Here is a 15,622-nt window from a genome sequence, read left to right as displayed (position 1 = left end):
ATGAGTGAATGAACAAATCAATATCTTTGGTTATATTTGGGTCTCAGATGTAAAATGTATTTTTTTTAAATGATAGAAGATGGAAGTCTGAGTTCTTTTTAAAAAATTTTTTATTGAAATATAGTTGATTTACAATTCTCTGCTTGTTTCAGTTTCAGATGCAGAGAAAAGCAGTTCAGTTACACACACATATTTAAAAATATATATCCTTTTTTTAACATTCTCTTCTTTATAATAGGTTATTATAAAACATTGAGTATAGTTCCCTGTACTAAACAGTAGGTCCCCACTCGTCATCCATTCTATACACAGTAGTGTGTATATCTCAGTCCCAAACTCCTAATTTGTCCCTCTCTTGTTCCCTGAACAACCACAGATTTGCCTTGCATATCCATGAGTCTATCTCTGTTCCACAAATAAATTCACCTGTATCATTTTCTAAACTCCACACACAAGCAATACGACACAATCCGTCCCTAGCTCTCTTTCCGCCCCCCCTCCCCACCCCGCCTCCAGCACTCAACACACACACACCACATCTTTCCCATCCATCCATCTATCCATCCACCCATAGACACCCAGGCAGCCTTCATGTGCTGGCCACTGCCGACAGTGCCACTATGAACGCTGGGGTGTGAGGTGCGAGTTATTGGTGGGGCTGCTTCTCAGCCATGTACCTTTCATCTGCTATGAAATACACGTGGGCACTGCAATGGACGTGTGTGTGTGTGTGTCTCAAAATGAAGTGGTCAGATCTTGGTGCACAGATATTATTATTATTAATTGTTATATTCTGGGCACAGATAATGGGTTCCCCCCCTTTGAAAATGGGGTGCTGACATTGTAGACACATTGGCGTGGTTTTTGTGACTTACCTGAGCCTTTACAATCTGTCACAGCAGGACAATGATGCAAGTCTCATTTGCAAGCTGCAGCCCCATCCTAGAATCATTATTACCACATTCTAGGGGAGATGTCCCAGGGGTTGAACTGAAGTGACCAGGAATGGTTTGGGGCTGGTATTTTCTCGTACATGAACTCCTGTGTGAATGGGATACAACGGCCTCTGTTACTGACCAAGGGCAAGTGGAACTAAGACTAGGAAAGGAGATTCTGCATTTTCCTCTAATCTCATTTTTTTTAATAAAAAAAAAATAAAGTATTTATTTGCTTATTTTTGGCTGTGCTAGGCCTCTGTTGCTGCGCGAGGGCTTTCTCTAGTTGCGGTGAGCGGGGGCTACTCTTCGGATCTGTGCGCGGGCTTCTCCTTGCGGTGGTTCCTCTTGTGGAGTGTGGGCCCTAAGCACGTGGGTTTCAGTGGCTGTGGCGCATGGGCTTAGTTGCCCCACGGCAAGTGGAATCTTCCTGGACTAGGGATTGCACCCATGTCCCCAGCAATTGGCAGGTGGATTCTTAACCACTGGACCACCAGGGAAGCCCCATTTTCTTCTAATTTTAGAGAAGAAAATAAAAGGTACTCACTTTTCCAGGAAGTATATTCCTTCTGGTCTCTTCTGGACAGATTATTTGTTTTGTTTCGGGGGCATAAACCTCAGAATCATTTTGGACAGAAGGTTGTCTTTTGTCAGTATCTGTATGGGGTGAGCTTGGAAGTAAATTCAGCACTCAGGCTTATGACCTCCCTGATAACTCCTCTCTAAAGGACAGCTTCTAAGTTTTGTGCTTTAAAAAGGTAATACTTTCTTGTATTAAAAAAATATATTCTGTCCTCTTCCAGGCCTTTTAGATGGCTTATTCACCATTCTTCAAAATAAAATTTAACTATAGAGCAAGAAACATATATAGCATTGTTTCAAAAGTCAAAACCTAAAAAAAAAGCCTACCAAAAATATGTATACACACACTCACCTCTGAAACCCTCTTCCATTCCCAGAGTTAACCCCCATTTTTTACTTCTCTTTCCAGAATTTTTCTCCATGCATTATAAGTGTACATGTGAGTATACAATTTTTATATATTTATATCCTGTATATTTTTCCAAATAGTGATACATCATTCTTTAAAACAGATTCAGTCTTTCATTGCATCAAAGTATGTCAGAATTTAACTGTCCCATATTGATGGAGTTTAGGTTATTGCTCAGATTTTACTATTATAAACAATTCTGCAAAGATTATGCATCTTTGTGCATAGGCATGCATGCTTCTCTAGGACAGATATTAAGAAAAAAATTTCCAGGGGATCAAAGAGCACTGCATACTTTTAATTTTGATAGAAACTACAACATTAACCCTCCTTCCACCCGCCTTACCAATCTAGACTCCCATGTTTAATTTCCTACATGCTCGCCAATCCTAGATATTATAATTTTAAACTATTTTGTCAATTTGATGTGCAAAAATTGCTCTTTTCCTTTGCTATACTCTGATTTCCAAGGTATTTGAGAATCTGTCTGTCGCTTGTGATACTCCCAGCACTGGTGGGTTTTTAACATTCTTTTCAAACATTTTCATTAATAAGACTATCCAGAAATGCTTCTCTTCCAGGACTAACACACAGTTGGTAGTTAAAATATTGAAATCTTTTGCAAAAACAACCAGCTTTTACCGTATGTGTGTTGATAGTGATATGAAGTGACTTGGAGGGAGAAAGCATTTTCTAATCTGGAAATCAGTATGGAATCACAGCTTCTGGTTATGTTATATGTTTTCAATAACTCTGAAAACACAGAATCCTTTGGAAAGAAATATGTTGGGGTACATAGTTGGGTTATAATCATACTTCTAAAGTTAGTATTAGAGGACTGAGGCCACCTCTGCCACTGATGTGGCCCGTGACTAGTTAATAAACCAGGAGACGAAACAATAAAAAACAAATAAACATTGAAATACTTTCATGCTTGTTGGTAGAGTGCCCTGACCTTTAGTTCGTATTCCTTCACCCCATGCCATGGACCTGCCTGGGAGGCAGCAATGAAGAGGTTAATATGCAGGCTAGAGGTGCAGGAGACCTTTGAAGCCTTGCTTGGTCACAGTCCCAGCCTCTGTTCAGATGGTTTGGTGCCCCGATGTACTATTTAAACAATATTTAGACAATTCTCTCCCCTACTCGCAACCACGTGTGCTCCACCTATGTTTTAAGACATTTGGCAGTTTTTGGCTTCTGAGAGAGCCGCTGGAACATACTGCTGGTTTGCTTCTTGAATGGGTCCCTGTTTTGTTTGCTGGTTTTCCAGGATTACGCTTGCATAATTTCCTTGTGCCCTTAGCCTGCACACCATAATCCCAGAGGGCACACCAGGGAAATAAGATGCCCCTTATGTAACTTGTTATGTAAGAGTCTGGAGATCCGAGTCTCACTGGAGAATGTCTGCCACATTTTCCAAGAGGTCTGAAAGTTCATTTTGACAGGGGTTTATGTTGTCTCTTTCAGTCAATTGAATTCTTTCAAAAGCATTGTGTTATTTCAGAAATAGCTGATGGGAAAGGAGAAAGAAGAAAGGGCAGTACTGCTATTCTGTGTCAGATGCTTAGCAGAGGTTATTGTATCTAATTTAATCTTCTCTGCAATCCTCTTTCCTTCTAAACAGACCCAGGCTTTCAGGGACAAAAGCGAGTAGCTGAGACTCGTGGCTGGAGATACCAGCTCTGGGCTATACAGTCAGACCCAGGTTCTGTGTATAGAACAAGCCTCTGTGTTTGTGTGTGTGTGTGTGTGTGTGTGAGAGAGAGAGAGAGAGAGAGAGAGAGAGAGACAGATGGGGCATGAGTAAGTCACAATCCTGCTAGACCACTCTGTTTCATGTCCTATTCTCTTGAAGCCAAATTTTGCCTACTGATTTAAAGCTGATAAGGAAGCTCAGACTGGTCTGAGCACTTTCAGTGCCTTGGGGGCCAGGCTAAGGCCACCTCTTTGATCTCTGTGCCAGAGATACCCTCCCTGGGCCTGGCTGTGCCCAGATGGACTGGAGGCTGGCACTTTGGCTCCCTAATGCCCACCCCCTTCCTCTTTACCTCAGAGCTATGGCAGACCCCAAAGCAGCAGGTCCCATGTAACATGCTTGCCCGTCACAGGCGGGGTCTCCCTGCTTCTTCTCCCTCTGCTCAGGGAAGTGACGTGGAGAGGAGATCATACCAGAGTGAATGTTTGCAATGGCCAAGCTCACCAAGCCTCAAAGAAAAAGCTTAACCAGGAAGCGTGAGGAAATGGGATTCTGGTCGCTTAACATTTAGGGTCACTGGGAGATGAAAATAGAGGAGTTTCTCAGCAAGTATATTTTTGGTAATTCTCTCTTAGTTTTAATCCTTACGTTGAGAAAGTAATAAAAACACATGGAAAAACATTCAAATTGTGCTAAAGAGTGTCTGCCTCTCGCGTGAGATACCTATTTACATATTCTTCGCCTAAGAGGCCACCCCTATTAACAGTGCCCTGTGATCCACCAACAGTATTATCTGTGATCTTTGTGTATTAGTTTGGTACAAAGATAATTGTTGTTTTGGACCGTGAATTTTAAATCATTATAACTAGGCTCAAACACATCTTCATTAATCAAAATAAGAACCATTACAATCAACATATTTTTGCCAATAAGAAATAGTTTATTCATGTAGCATAAAAATCTGTGCTTTAGAATTCAAGGAACTCTTGGAAAGCATTTTCTGCCTCCTGGTGATTGTGGAAATATTTTCCCCTGCAAAAGGTTGTCGAGATGGTTGAAGAAGTGGCAGTTGGTTGGCAAGTGGTCAGGTGAATACGGTGGATGAGTCAAAACTTGGTAGTTCAATTTTTGAAGCATTTGTTGTGCGACATGCGGTTGATGTTGTCATGGAGAAGAACTGGGCCCATTCTGCTGACAGTTCTCAGTGCATCTCATTGATTTGCTGAGCGTACTTCTCAGATATAATAGTTTTGCCAGGGTTCAGAAAGCTGTAGTCGATTGGATGGGCAGCAGACCACCAAACAGTGACTGTGACCTTTTTTTGGTGCAAGTTTGGCTTTGGGAGGTGCTTTGGAGCTTCTTCTTGGTCCAGCCACTGAGCTCGTCACTGCTGGTTGTCGTATAAAATCCACTTTTCATTGCATGTCACAAACCAATTGAAAAATGGTTCATTGGTGTTGTGTAGAATAACAGGCGACGACACTTCAGAACGATGATTTTTTTCTTTGATCTGTGGTTAGCTCATGAGGCACTCACTTATCAAGCTTTTCACCTTTCCAATTTGCTTCAAATGGCAAGCAGCCATAGAATGGTTGATGCTGAGTTCTTTGGCAACTTCTCATTTAGTTGTAAGAGGATCAGCTTAGATGATGGCTCTCAGTTCGTTGTTGTAAACTTTGGATGGCTGGCCACTATGCTCCTCATCTTCAAGGCTCTTGCCTTCTTTGCAAAACTTCTTGAACCACCACTGTACTGTATGTTGGTGAGCAGTTCCTGGGCCAAATGTGTTGTTAATATTGTGAGTTGTTGACGTTGTGAGTTATCTCCACTGCTATATAACCCATTTTGATTTCGAATACGAAAATTGCTTGGATTTACTTTTTTGTCCAACATCATTTCCATAGTCTAAAAGAAATATATAATAAACAGTAAGTAATAAGTCCTTAACCAAAAAAAAAACATAAAGCAGGAAATGTGCATTAAAATGATGTATAACACAACCACATTTATTTAAGAAGGCATTCCAATATCAAATGGCAAGTTTCAGCAGTGCAAAAACCATGATTACTTTTGCACCAGCCTAATATATAATAACAAGTGTGTATATTTTCTATCTATCTAATCATTTATCATCAGATAGAATAGAATCATCATTCTGTTCCAACCTATGCTTCATCTTGTGGTTGAAAATTATTTAGAACTCTCAAATTTCTTTTCTCATCTTGGTTTGTTGGGGGTCACTACACCCCTGACAGAAGGTCTTGTGTGTCCCCTGGGATGCCTGTCTGAGGTCCAGTCCTCATTCTGAAGTCCTCCAGCTGGTGAAAGTGGAGCACTGGATCACACCGCAACCAGAGACCCCTCTGAGCTGGGGTTGACATACCCCGCACTATCTCCTCCTTGTGTCTGTCTTTCTCTTCGGAGAATGTGAGAAGACGCTGTAGGAGGAGGTGATCATTTCTCCCCTTTTCTTCTAGGTTCTTGGGTGATAGCCTGTGTAATAAAAAGGCAGATTGACAGGAGGAAAGCAGATTTAATTCCTTATGCATATAGGTACAGGAACTCCACAAAGATCTGAGACCCAAAGGCAGCCAGGGAATCGAGACTTATATAACATCCCGAGCTAAGAAACGGGATAGGGGTTTAGGGCTTCAAGAGGAGAAAGGCAATCCATAGGAAGAAAAGAAGGGCAGATATTTAGTAGATAAATGTTTGCCCTGCCCTGCTGGTAAGTCTCTCAGATGAAAAAGTTACATCTGGTAATAGTTTTCTTCCAGAAATACAGACCTCCTTTCTAAATTCTTTTAGACAGTTAAGAAGAAGGTAAAAAGGTCTTCCCAGGTGGCGCAGTGGTAAAGACTCTGCCTGCCAGTGCAGGGGGTGCAAGAGATGCACGTTCAGTCCCTGGGTTGGGAAGATACCCTGGAATGGGAAATGGCAACCCACTCCAGTATTCTTGCCTGGAAAATTCTATGGACAGAGGAGCCTGGTGGGCTCTAGTCCTTAGGGTCACAAAGAGTCAGACATGACTGGGAGACTGATCATGCTCAAAAAGCTTTACTCAGTCTGCTGGATCTTGATTGACTTCAACTCAAGATGATCCTTAAGCCAAAGAGGCATATTTTGGGGTTGGCATGTTCTGCTCCCCTTCAGTGCCCTGTGGGTGGATGGATCCAGTTGGGTGGGATTTCACGGAATCCTTGCTTCAGCAAAAGCAAAGCCCTGAAGGATCCTAATTTATAATCCTTTCTCCCAGCATGGAGACTACCTGTTTACCTATGTTGATTGCTAGATAACCATATGCTCTAACAGAAGGAGGTCAGTTTTCTCTGCAGCAAATTTTTTCCCCCTTTAAGTATGGCAAGAATAAAGGGCTTGAGAAATGGCTAAGAGACCACTTTTGACTACAACTGCCTCTGAATTACCACCTGAGAAACCAGTACTCTACTGGGCCTTGTCACAAGTGGAAAACAGGATGATCCCCAAAGAACTACTCTCTAGAGAGCACAGATACAGTTAGGCAGATTCCCGTTTCAGAGAAAGGAAAATAAGCTGTTGGTTGTGTTCCTGTCCTAATCTGATCTGGAGAACTCTACGTCTGTTTCCTTCATCTCACAGAGCCCCATGTAGAATTGGGTCCTAACCTCTGCCATCTGCTACCCAATAGCTATGTAACTTTGGGCAGGTAAGTCTCCATGGGCAAAATAATTGTCTATATCAAAGGATTGTTTTGTTTACTTGCGAGTGATAGATGCCGACTTAATCTGACTTTAATACATGAATGTATTGGCTTATTAGCTGAGAAGTCCAGAGGTAGCTTCAGGCAGTGTTGGATCCAGAAGCTAAAATCCTACCATTAGGACTTGTTCTTTTTCCATCTTCTGTTGTCTTCAAACACAGATATCCATGCAGGGTCTTGTTAGCTCTGGACTTACATCCTAGCAGCTCAGAAACCTCTGCAAAAAAAAAAAAAGAGTTTTTCCTTCTCATAATTTCCAATTTCAGTCTTAGGACTGAAACTTACATTCCCACCTCTGAATCTCTGTTGTCCTGAGGATGGAGTATCTTGATTTGTCACGCTTGAGGTGGGCAGTGGGTCAGCTCCACCCAAACCACAGGGTCACCAAAGGAGGTGTCCTAAGGGAAGTTAAAATGGCAGAACCAAGAAAGTAGTATGTGGATACTAGGTAGGCAAGAGCAACAGGTTTGCAGAGTAGGGGCTAAATGAGAGGTCAGCAATTTTTTTTTTTTTTTCTGTAAAGGGCCAGATAACAAACATTATAAGGTTTCTGCTACAACTCCTCAACCCTGCCCTTGTAGTGCAAAAGCAACCATAGACAGTAGGTAAATGATGGGCCTAGCCATGTTCTGATAGAACTTTATTTACAAAAACAGGCAGTGGGCTGGATTTGGTCAATGGCTAGAGTTTGGTGATCTCTGATCTAAAAGAATGCACAGGATCTTCTCCCATATATTCCAAATGACATCTGCACATACAAAGTAATTAACAGATACTGGCTATTATTAGCATTTAGGCTGTAAGTAAAGATAATAACAATGATAACATTGAGAATAATTATGAGAACACTAATTGGATAATGACACATAATGCATTGTGAGTAATATGTCAGCCATGTGTTCCAGGACAATTTCTACCCTGTTAGTGGGGCTTCCACTCCACCTGCTCAAAGAGCTGGAAGGGACCACAGAGGTATCCAATGCAAATGTCTCCTTTTAGCCATGAATCTTAGGCTCAGACCAGGGGCGACTCACGTACAAGTATACACAGGAAACCGGTGGCATTTTTGGAATTTGCAGCTGTTACCTCTGGCCCCTCTCCTACAGTCCTGAAGGACTCTGCCCCTGTAGACACATGGTACACCTAGTACATTTTAAAACAGAAGTAGAATCAAGTCATAAGTATTCATTGACTGTGGATCCAAACTGAGTAATGTAGTGACTTCGTATCAGTACAGCTCTTGGCACATTCTTGACCCAGTGGAAAGACCTTCTTCTGGACCAGTATGTTTTTATAACCCAGGAGAACTGCCTGCTGTTGGGATGACTCAGATGTCTGTTTTACACGAAGATTACTGAATACTTCTTGATGCTTTTGAAAACAGTGAATAAAATCAATAGTTACTCATTGCTTTACTTACTTCCCTCTTTGTCACTGTTTCTGTTGGCTTAGCATGCTGGTAGCCATCCAAACAGCTAGTTTCCAATTTGGCTATATGCTAATGAAAGGTTTCCCCTCGTATCCCCCATCAACATTTACAGAGACCTGTGTGCCCAAAGAGGGTTGAATTGTGGTGTTGGAGAAGACTCTTGAGAGTCCCTTGGACTACAAAGAGATCAAACCAGTCTATCCTAAAGGAAACTAACCCTGAATGTTCATTGGAAGGACTGATGTTGAAGCTAAATACTTTGGCCACCTGATGCGAAGAGCTGACTCATCGGAAAGACTTTGATGTTGGGAAAGACTGAAGGCAATAGGAAAAGGGGGCAGCAGAGGATAAGATGGTTAGATAGCATCACTGACTCAATAGACATGAATCTGAGCAAACTCCAGGATATAGTGAAGGACGGGGAAGCCTAGTGTACTGCTGCCCGTGGAGTCACAAAGAGTCGAACATGATTTAGTGACTGAATAACAACAAAAGAGGGTCATACCCTTTGGGCAAAGTCTTCATGATCAGCGAAGCCCTCTGTGGGGTTGGTTGACCAATAGACAGCCCCACAGCGACCCAAGAGATGGATATTGTAGAACCAGAGCTCTGTAGCTTCTCTTTTTTTCCACAAATTTATTTCCGATGGTCATTACTCAGCCTTATAAACCAGTTAATTTACATAAATCAACAAAAAGACATTTCTCATGAATCAAAAATAAGCCATAGACTCCTCTGATCTCAAGTACTACAGGGACCTCAGTAAACACAATGGAACATTTGGGATTTGGTTTATCATTCCTCTAAGGCAAGGGTCAGCAAACTTTTTCTGTAAAGGTCAGATGGTAAATATTTAATGCTTCGTGATCCATTTGGTGGGCTATGATTTGCTGACTTCTGCTCTAAACTCAGTTAGGTACAAAAAGCAGAGCAAAAGATGGAGTATTTGCATGGGCTGCCCAGTTTCTCAAATGCAGTCGTTGAAACTCGAGCTTTAGAGTTAGACAGATGTAGGTTTAGCTCTGTGGTTCTGCTGCTTTGGGGGTGAATTTAGGCATGTTAGTTTTCTTACCTATAAAATGGGAATATTCGCAGTCTTCCCATAATGACTTGTGAAGATCAAGCAAAGAAAGTCACTTGCCCCAGAGTTGGTGTGCTGTCTAAATTGTAGCAGTATAATTTGCACAGTTATCGGTAACCAAGATCAATGGGTAAAAGGACCTATTCGGTAGGATGCAATTGAGGAATTGACCTGTCTGGTTACCTTCAAAGAAAATTAGGTGGGGAATGCCAAGAAACCTATTTTCATCATCATCTTCTAAGGGAGGAATCTGAGACTAGATCAGATTTGCTTTGCACTGTTGCTAGGAAACTAGTGCTAACTCATGACAGACCATGTTCCTTTCTCTGACAAATGAGTCCTTACATCATTCAGAGGAAAATCTCAAATTAAAAATCTCTTTTCTGAACACTTTCTTCGGTCATAGAGTTAAGGCAAGTGGCCTGCTTTGGGTCTGGATTGTCAACATGGTCTGAGAACAGGTGGGAGGAGGGACTACTGCCATGGAAGCTCTGGGACCTTGCTAATTACTTCCCAGTGACTTCATCATGCTGCCTTGATTTTGCAACCCTTGTTGCCATGGCTGAAGCTTGAAAGAATTTGGCCTGAAGCCACCTGTATGCTCAACATACTGGGGAATGTAGCTTTCGATAACTAAATTTTACATTTATTTCAGAAGAATTATGAGCTATGAGGTTGAAGTTGGGTGTGTTGGTTAAGACTGGAGAATGAAAAGTTTACTTCTGAAGGCAAAGTAAAAGAAAGTGCAAAACAGTAATCTCTTTTTCTTACGCACACACACACCACATCACATCACATCACACCACACTCTACTTGGAATAGTTGGAAGTCAGGTCTATGATTCAGTAACTAAAGGAATATCCAAGAATGGTATTCTCATTTGAAAGTTCCAGGTTCTTGCAGCTGCCATTTTTATGGTAAAAAAGGAAGAGATTTTGAGTAAACACAGATCAGGCTGTGATTTCCAGCTCTGTCCTTTCCTAGCTATTTGACAGCAGGCAAATTACTTAATCTTGTTTACTCATCTGTAAAATAACTTAACAATCACTTCTCACATTGTACAAAACGTCTGTCTTAAAAGATGCTGCAAGTAACTGCTGTCCAGCCGGACTATACAGATTGGAGTCCAGATTGCCAAATCTGCACACCCCGTCCCTCACTGTAGACTTGTTAAAAAAAAATAAAAGGCTGAAGTCATTCTCAGCATTTTAGCACATATTGAGTCATTGCTCTAGAGGGTTCTAATCCTGGGGCCATGATAGCAAGGAGACCTGCTGAAAAGACAATGTAAAACCTGCTCCACCCTCCCTGGCCTGCTGGCTGACAGTAGTTGTTCTTCTTGCATTGTCTGTACCTGCTCTCAGGGAAGGTGGGCACAGGTCACTTGCTTTTCACGCTTGTCCCCTGGGAAACTTTGTTCAAAGTTGTAAATTATGTGACATCTTTAGTAACAACTTGATTCACTTTGAACCACACTCCTGGCCAATAAATACTCAATCCTTGCTTGAGGATTTCGTTTATGCACACAGGATAAGTCTTCATCTATACAGTGACAGAACTACAGGGGACAGGGATTGCTAACTTAACAGGAGCCAGGCAGGTGTATAAATGAAGTCAGGAGGTGGTTTATGCTCCTCTTCACATTTCTTTCAGGAAAAACAGCAGTGTAAGCTGTTTTTGTATCTGACACTGGGCTTCGACATCAGGGAGCAATAGGGACTGGTGGGAGCTGGGGCAGAGTAGAAAATTTGTGTCTGTCTAAAGGACAATCACTTCTCAGTTGTAGTTGATTGTTATCACTCAGGAATTGAGTTGGAGGATACCTAGATATTTCTAGTACTCTAAGAGATGAGAGAAATAAATATATTAGCTTTTAAACATTGTTCAATAATTGAAATTTTAAAAAGTAGTAACAACAACTGTGTGTTACTCTTGTGGTATAAGCCCTTCCATAGACTGAAAGGAAGAATTGGTGGGGAAAAAAAATGAAGTTGGGGGAAAGATAGTTGAGTGGACTAACACCTCAAAAAATGGTGTATGGCATTTCTTGCAATACTCTCCAAGTGGAAAATCTTGCCTATTTCATTTAAGCTTTGCCATATTCCTCAGATTTTACTTATAAAGGCAGGAAAGTGGCCAAACACCTTTGGTACTTTAGATCCAAACAAAGAGCAATGATGTTTAGTTAAGAAAAATGTAAATGGTTAACAACTTATCACTGCAAATTAAAAGGGATTTTTAGGATTACTTCTCAAATTGTTACCTTTAACATTGCTAAAGTTACTTCTGACTGAACTTAGCCAAAAATAAAAGGAATATTTGCCTAAAGGAGTAAATGGGTTCTGTGACTTCTCTCCTTTATATTTGGTATAAAAGCATAAGAATATTTGCTTAGTGTCTAAGAAAGACCTCTTTGGAAGTACTTGTTATACTGTGTAGGGATGGGGAAGAGACCCACTAAAAGGAGCATGCTTGCAGAACAAGAGTTGGGCAGCTCTTGGACAGTCCATCAGGCTTGTGTTTTGCTCAATGGACTATGGTAACTGAGAGTGAGGACTGTGGAGTATGAGGAGGAAGGGCAAAGATGATTACATGAGCTTCTATTCTATGTTTGCTAGGTGGTGTGTGATGTAAAACCTCTTCTCCCCGTACCCTGTATTGCACTGTGAAGTTAGATCTGTTCTCAAGTAGGGAACAATGGGCCAAGTGTCAGCAGAATGTGACGTTAGGGCACATGGGCTGGGAGGAAGAAGGAGGCGAAATTGCCCATGGCAAGAAAGCCTGCCACTTCTGTATTAACTCAAAGCCCTAGGATGTCCTGGAGTCCAGGGAACTGATTTCAAGGAGCGCTGTAGATCTTATCCAAGCCCTATTATCATACGTTGTCCTAGCACTTATTTTGATCTACTAGTTTTCACTGAACACCTATTAGGTCCTGGCATTGTGCATGCCATTGTATAGTGGATTCAAGGAAAGATAAGACATGATCCTTGTTTTGATGTCATGATTTAGGAGCCAACCAGATAAGTCCTTGATGTGGAAATAAAGCACACTCAGAAATACATGAGAGATTTTTACGGTTTGAGCAAGATTGAACCTTTCTTCCCAAGCACCTGGGATGGAGACCTTTCACTTCAGTTGTGTGGAGTGAAATGGTGTTGATGGTCCAATGGCCAACATACCAGACCCCTTCCAGGGATATCGGAAGAGCTGTGACTGGAATGGTTCAAGAGTGTATAAAAAGTCAAGGTATGACTACTTGTAGTAATTAGAGGCCCTAGTTGCTTTTGGCAGGGTCATCAGATGTTAGTTGAGCTTCCGGTCAACGTCAAGCCTGAGGAGTTTTGTATATTCTTTCTTTGCGCTTTGTTTGTGCTTCTCTCCAAATCCATATCCATAGGATCAGCCTCTTATTTAGTGCCTGATCTGGGGAAGCTCCTGCCACTTGTTGACAAAGTCACCTCCTAGATCCTAAAGACTTGAGTCCCCCTGGTACCTGCTCAGTGAAATCTTGTGTGCTTAGTCATTCCGTCATGTCTCACTCTTTCAACCCCATGGACTGTAGCCCACCAGGCTCCTCTGTCCATGGGGATTCTCCAGTCAACACTGGAGTGGGTTACCACACCCTCCTCCAGGGGATCTTCCCAATTCAGGGATCGATCCCAGGTCTCCTTCATTGCAGGCAGATTCTTAACCAGCTAAGCTACCAGGGAAGCCCCAGTGAAATCTGAATGAGCACCTAATAAATATTGGGTCCAGGAGTAGATACGGGCGCTTCCCCCACAGAGTTTAAAGCCTAATGGGGAAGATATTCAGACATTAAGGAGGCAATTTGAATGTGATAAAATATGAAGTGCAACACAAGAAAGGACTATTCAAAGAAACAATGTCAAAGAGTCAATTAAGATTTCAGGTTTAATATAAGAAGTAATATTAGTCCTAGAACACCATGAACTTTACATCTAGCTATTAAAAGTGAGGGGTGGGGAATGAATTATAAAAAAGGATATATTCCACTTGTGGGCTTTGCCAAATTTATGTAGACCACTGTGAACCAATCTGTCTCAGTAAGTTACCAGTTTGAGACATGCACATTCTTCTCTTAAGAAGGAATTTTCCTGGTGATTGAATGGCTCTGTTTATCACTTGTAAAATAAACATACAAGACTAGTTAAGAGGAGACTGGGCAGTCAATCTGGTGGAATTAACAGGGACTGAATATCTAGTTGACAGATTCAGTTCAGTTCAGTCGTGTCCGACTCTTTGTGACCCCATGGACTGCAGCACACAAGGCTTCCCTGTTCATCACTAACTCCCAGAGCTTGCTCAAACTCATGTCCATCGAGTCGGTGATGCCATCCAACCATCTCATCCTCTGTCGTCCCCTTCTCCTCCTGCCTTCAATCTTTCCCAGCATCAGGGTCTTTTCCAGTGAGTCAGTTCTTCACATCAGGTGGCCAGAGTATTGGAATTTCAGCTTTAGCATCAGTCCTTCCAGTGAATATTCAGGACTGATTTCCTTTAGGATTAACTGGTTTGATCCCCTTGCAGTCACTTGCAACTCCTTGAAGTTGACAGATTAATAGCCATATATTTAGCGGCTCATTAGAAGGAACCATGGAGAAGGCGATGGCACCCCACTCCAGTACTCTTGCTTGGAAGATCATATGGACGGAGGAGCCTGGTGGGCTGCAGTCCATGTGGTCGCGAACAGTCGGACATGACTGAGCGACTTCCCTTTCACTTTTCACTTTCATACATTGGACAGTGTTCTTGCCTGGAGAATCCCAGGGATGGGGGAGCCTGGTGGGCTGCCGTCTATGGGGTCACACAGAGTCGGACATGACTGCAGTGACTTAGCAGCAGCAGAAGGAACCAAGGTAAGAAAAAACACAAGTCATCTAGGAGGCCCTGAAGTGCTTCCTTGGGTGTGTTAACCTAAAACAATGAAACAGCCAGTTGTTTTTTACTAGCAAGACAGGTTTACTTAGGAGAAGTGAAGAAGTGAAATTTGGGACATGCAACTATAATGAAACATGTATAAATCTGGTAAAAAAAAAAAAAAAGAGGAGACTTTTATAGAGGAGAAGAGGAAGTTGGGAGGGACTGCTATAAACAAAAAGTCCATCAGAGGAAACTTTGAGTTCAAAATCTAGTGGCTTCTCATTGGCTGAGCTCTGACAGTCTCTCGTTGGCTTAACTGTTGCCAGGAAAGCAGAAATCTTTCTTCTTCCTGATCAGGGTAGTGTCTCTCCCTCCTGGAGATGCAAGGTATGTCTCTTCCCATTGGTTTGTACATGAGAGGTCTCCCTTCTGGTCCCCTAACTCCACTGTAGAGAGTTTCCTTTTATTAATTTCCACAGGTGATGGGTACCATTTAGAGACAGGATGTTGACCAGTCTTTGAAACAGGCTAATGGTTAAGGAAATATGGTGCTTTAGCCTCTGTTTATCTAGAGCTTCCCTCACTAGTGGAAGAAGGGAGGAAGGGTGATGTCGAAGAAGTCTGCCTGCATCACAGGAAGGGAGACTGAGAGGCAAGCCAGCGGCCTCTCTGAACAGAACTTTAGAAGGAGAAGAGTGAATATTGATCAGAAACTCCCAGTGTCTGCATCTTGCCTCTTTAGCTTACTCTAAACAGCAAATAAGACACTTAGCCTATGGTCTGGGACTATTACTTTTCTATTGTTGCTATAACAAATTACTGCAAAGTAAGTGTTTTAAAGGCTTTCCAGGTGGTGCTAGGGGTAAA

General features: G+C 42.0%; 1 protein-coding gene across 3 annotated transcripts in view; it reads left to right on the top strand.

Annotated features, from left to right (window-relative positions):
• SLC1A2 (solute carrier family 1 member 2) overlaps positions 1 to 15,622 on the top strand; it is a 104,270-nt gene that overhangs the window by 15,887 nt on the left and 72,761 nt on the right. Inside the window, exon 1 of one of the 3 annotated variants that reach the window (XM_068988263.1) lies at positions 1,933 to 1,956. The exons of the other annotated variants lie outside the window; for them this stretch is intronic. The gene's annotated coding sequence lies outside the window, so the exon portion shown is untranslated. Of the gene's footprint in view, positions 1 to 1,932; positions 1,957 to 15,622 lie in introns of those variants that run through there. 3 annotated transcript variants of the gene reach the window in all.

This window comes from Capricornis sumatraensis, chromosome 16 (genome assembly GCF_032405125.1).
Source record: "Capricornis sumatraensis isolate serow.1 chromosome 16, serow.2, whole genome shotgun sequence".
Taxonomy (NCBI): domain Eukaryota; kingdom Metazoa; phylum Chordata; class Mammalia; order Artiodactyla; family Bovidae; genus Capricornis; species Capricornis sumatraensis.
The sequence above is the reverse complement of the archived record's forward strand: the minus strand, read 5'-3'. Positions and strand labels throughout refer to the sequence as shown.